The sequence below is a fragment of the Myxine glutinosa genome, chromosome 14 (assembly GCF_964187855.1).
Source record: "Myxine glutinosa chromosome 14, kmMyxGlut1.1, whole genome shotgun sequence".
In the NCBI taxonomy this organism is placed as follows: Eukaryota; Metazoa; Chordata; class Myxini; order Myxiniformes; family Myxinidae; genus Myxine; species Myxine glutinosa.
Window position 1 is genome coordinate 9,735,624 of NC_136274.1, and position 6,080 is coordinate 9,741,703.

The window sequence follows — 6,080 nt, forward strand, 5'->3', positions numbered from 1 at the left end:
TCCCGGTGTTTCACAGGCAGTGTCATTGATCAATGTGTCGTCGCTCGGATGGACGCTAAAGATCCCATGGTGCCCTTCGAGGAGAGTAAGCGAGCTATCGCCGGCACCATGAACAACTTCCTAATTCCTGCCCGAACCAGCAGAGGGCATCATACTAAGATGAACTGATTCGATTTTGGTGTCGAAGGCCAGAGATCCTCTTCGGTAAAAATGTGATACTCGAGAACAGCTGAATGGATTTAAAACCAACTTGGTACAAGTATTTATAATGATATACAAATGTGGGAGGAAGCATATCGGTCGAAGAGTGCCATTCAAAGTTTTAGTGAATCTAAAATTGAGATGGGGCCAAAAAGGATGGAAGGTTGGAAGGTGGTTCAATGAAATATTTAGGCAATACCGTCACCAGATGGACAAAAGTGCCAAATTTTCCATGAATGTTCCTCACGTCATCATGATGAATTTCCAAAGAAAACCACCCAGAAATATTACAAGGAGACCTCAGTAGGGGAAACTGAAATTGATCATGTGATATTACCAACATACATGACGTATGTCCTCAGTAGGGGAAACTAAATTCAACATATGATATTACCAACAGACATCACGTATGTCCTCAGTAAGGGAAACTAAAATTCAACATAGGATGTTATCGACAGATATGACGTATGTCCTCAGTAGGGGAAACTGAAATTCAACATGGGATATTACCCACATATATGACATGTGTCCTTAGTAGGGGAAACTGAAATCCAACATGGGATATTACCCACAGATATGATACATGTCCTCAGTAGGGGAAACTGAAATTCAACATGGGACATTACCCACATATATGATACATGTCCTCAGTAGGGGAAACTGAAATTCAACATAGGATATTACCCACAGATATGACATATGTCCTCAGAAGGGGAAACTGGATTTCAACATGGGATATTACCCACAGATATGACATATGACCTCAGTAGGGGAAACTGAAATTCAACATGGGATATTACCCACAGATATGGCATATGTCCTCAGAAGGGGAAACTGAAATTCAACATGGGATATTACCCACAGATATGACATATGTCCTCAGAAGGGGAAACTGGATTTCAACATGGGATATTACCCACAGATATGACATATGACCTCAGTAGGGGAAACTGAAATTCAACATGGGATATTACCCACAAATATGGCATATGTCCTCAGAAGGGGAAACTGAAATTCAACATGGGATATTACCCACAGATATGACATATGTCCTCAGTACGGGAAACTGAAATTCAACATGGGAGATTACCCACAGATATTATCCATGTCCTCAGTAGGGGAAACTGAAATTCATCATGGGATATTACCCACAGATATGGCATATGTCCTCAGAAGGGGAAACTGAAATTCAACATGGGATATTACCCACAGATATGATACATGTCCTCAGTAGGGGAAACTGAAATTCAACATGGGATATTACCCACAGATATGGCATATGTCCTCAGAAGGGGAAACTGAAATTCAACATGGGATATTACCCACAGATATGACATATGTCCTCAGAAGGGGAAACTGGATTTCAACATGGGATATTACCCACAGATATGACATATGACCTCAGTAGGGGAAACTGAAATTCAACATGGGATATTACCCACAAATATGGCATATGTCCTCAGAAGGGGAAACTGAAATTCAACATGGGATATTACCCACAGATATGACATATGTCCTCAGTACGGGAAACTGAAATTCAACATGGGAGATTACCCACAGATATTATCCATGTCCTCAGTAGGGGAAACTGAAATTCATCATGGGATATTACCCACAGATATGGCATATGTCCTCAGAAGGGGAAACTGAAATTCAACATGGGATATTACCCACAGATATGATACATGTCCTCAGTAGGGGAAACTGAAATTCAACATGGGATATTACCCACAGATATGATACATGTCCTCAGTAGGGGAAACTGAAATTCAACATGGGATATTACCCACAGATATGATAAACTAGCTTGGCTCGGCTCGCTGCGCTCGCCTCACCAAGCGTCGATACTGAGGAACGGGCTTATTTTAGCTGAGGCTAATGACTGTACCTGAGTTGCTGGGTTGTCATGATTTTCACCAATCATAATACAAACAATTACTTTCCACAAATGTATTTGTTGTGTTTGTGATATTACATTTTTATAGGCAATTTAGGATGAAGATTTAGGTTGAATGTTTTTTTTTCAAGAAAGAACCCCTCAGCACATACATAGGGGAGGGGTAGGTGCAGACTGGAAGTTTGGAACGATTACACCTTACCACCACGTAATTCAAAACACCTCACCACCACGTAATTCAAAACACTTCACCACCTAGTAATTCAAAACACCTCACCACCACGTAATTCAAAACACCTCACCACCACGTAATTCAAAACACCTCACCACCACGTAATTTAAAACATCTCACCACCACGTAATTCAAAACACCTCACCACCACGTAATTCAAAACACCTCACCACCACGTAATTCAAAACATCTCACCACCACGTAATTCAAAACACCTCACCACCTAGTAATTCAAAACACCTCACCACCACGTAATTCAAAACACCTCACCACCACGTAATTCAAAACATCTCACCACCACGTAATTCAAAACACCTCACCACCTAGTAATTCAAAACATCTCACCACCACATAATTCAAAACACCTCACCACCTAGTAATTCAAAACACCTCACCACCACGTAATTCAAAACATCTCACCACCACGTAATTCAAAACATCTCACCACCACGTAATTCAAAACACCTCACCAGCTAGTAATTCAAAACACCTCACCACCACATAATTCAAAACACCTCACCACCACGTAATTCAAAACACCTCACCACCATGTAATTCAAAACACCTCACCATCTAGTAATTCAAAACATCTCACCACCACGTAATTCAAAACATCTCACCACCACGTAATTCAAAACATCTCACCACCACGTAATTCAAAACATCTCACCACCACGTAATTCAAAACATCTCACCACCACGTAATTTAAAACATCTCACCACCACGTAATTCAAAACATCTCACCACCACGTAATTCAAAACATCTCACCACCACGTAATTCAAAACATCTCACCACCACGTAATTCAAAACATCTCACCACCACGTAATTCAAAACACTTCACCACCGAGTAATTCAAAACACCTCACCACCACGTAATTCAAAACACCTCACCACCAAGTAATTCAAAACACTTCACCACCACGTAATTCAAAACACCTCACCACCACGTAATTCAAAACACCTCACCACCACGTAATTCAAAACACCTCACCACCACGTAATTCAAAACATCTCACCACCACGTAATTCAAAACACCTCACCACCTAGTAATTCAAAACACCTCACCACCACGTAATTCAAAACACCTCACCACCACGTAATTCAAAACATCTCACCACCACGTAATTCAAAACACCTCACCACCTAGTAATTCAAAACATCTCACCACCACATAATTCAAAACACCTCACCACCTAGTAATTCAATACACCTCACCACCACGTAATTCAAAACATCTCACCACCACGTAATTCAAAACATCTCACCACCACGTAATTCAAAACACCTCACCAGCTAGTAATTCAAAACACCTCACCACCACATAATTCAAAACACCTCACCACCACGTCATTCAAAACACCTCACCACCATGTAATTCAAAACACCTCACCATCTAGTAATTCAAAACATCTCACCACCACGTAATTCAAAACATCTCACCACCACGTAATTCAAAACATCTCACCACCACGTAATTCAAAACATCTCACCACCACGTAATTCAAAACATCTCACCACCACGTAATTTAAAACATCTCACCACCACGTAATTCAAAACATCTCACCACCACGTAATTCAAAACATCTCACCACCACGTAATTCAAAACATCTCACCACCACGTAATTCAAAACATCTCACCACCACGTAATTCAAAACACTTCACCACCTAGTAATTCAAAACACCTCACCACCACGTAATTCAAAACACCTCACCACCAAGTAATTCAAAACACTTCACCACCACGTAATTCAAAACACCTCACCACCACGTAATTCAAAACACCTCACCACCACGTAATTCAAAACACCTCACCACCAAGTAATTCAAAACACCTCACCACCACGTAATTCAAAACACCTCACCACCACGTAATTCAAAACACTTCACCACCTAGTAATTCAAAACACCTCACCACCACGTAATTCAAAACACCTCACCACCACGTCATTCAAAACACCTTACCACCACGTTACTCAAAACACTTCACCACCTAGTAATTCAAAACACCTCACCACCACGTAATTCAAAATACCTCACCACCTAGTAATTCAAAACACCTCACCACCACGTAATTCAAAATACCTCACCACCAAGTAATTCAAAACACCTCACCACCACGTAATTCAAAATACCTCACCACCTCGTAATTCAAAACACCTCACCACCACATAATTTATAACACCTCTCAGCCATAAAACACGTAATAAAAACACCTCACCACCAAGTAATTTATAACACCTCACAGCCATAAAACACGTAATAAAAACACCTCACCACCAAGTAATTTATAACACCTAACAGCCATAAAACACATAATAAAAACACCTCACCACCAAGTAATTTATAACACCTCACAGCCATAAAACACGTAATAAAAACACCTCACCACCACGTAATTCAAAACACCTCACCACCATGTAATTCAAAACACTTCACCACCACGTAATTCAAAACACCTCACCACCACGTAATTCAAAACACTTCACCACCTAGTAATTCAAAACACCTCACCACCACGTAATTCAAAACACCTCACCACCACATAATTCAAAACACCTCACCACCACGTAATTCAAAACACTTCACCACCTAGTAATTCAAAACACCTCACCACCACATAATTCAAAACACTTCACCACCTAGTAATTCAAAACACCTCACCACCACGTAATTCAAAACACCTCACCACCACGTAATTCAAAACACTTCACCACCTAGTAATTCAAAACACCTCACCACCACGTAATTCAAAACACCTCACCACCACGTAATTCAAAATACCTCACCACCACGTAATTCAAAACACCTCACCACCACGTAATTCAAAATACCTCACCACCAAGTAAATCAAAACATCTCACCACCAAGTAATTTATAACACCTCACAGCCATAAAACACGTAATAAAAACACCTCAGCACCACGAAATTAAAAATACGTCACCACCACGAAATTGAAAACACCTCACATCCATCAAACACGTAATAAAAACACCTCACAGCGATAAAACACGTAATAAAAACACCTCACCACCACGAAATTAAAAACACCTCACATCCATAAAACACGTAATAAAAACACCTCACAGCCATAAAACACATAATAAAAACACCTCGCCACCACGAAATTAAAAACACCGCAAAGCCATAAAACACGTAATAAAAACACTGCACAGCCATAAAACACGTAATAAAAACACCTCACAGCCATAAAACACGAAATAAAAACACCTCACCACCACAAAAATAAAAACACCGCACAGCCATAAAACACATAATAAAAACACCTCACAGCCATAAAACACGAAATAAAAACACCTCACCACCACAAAAATAAAAACACCGCACAGCCATAAAACACGTAATAAAAACACCTCACAGCCATAAAACACGAAATAAAAACACCTCACCACCACAAAAATAAAAACACCTCACAGCCATAAAACACGTAATAAAAACACCGCACAGCCATAAAACACGTAATAAAAACACCTCACAGCCATAAAACAGGAAATAAAAACACCTCACAGCCTTAAAACACGTAATAAAAACACCGCACAGCCTTAAAACACGTAATAAAAACACCGCACAGCCTTAAAACACGTAATAAAAACACCTCACCACCACGAAATTAAAAACACCTCACAGCCATGAAACACGTAATAAAAACACATCACAGCGATAAAACATGTAATAAAAACACCTCACCACCACAAAAGTAAAGACACCTCACAGCCATGAAAC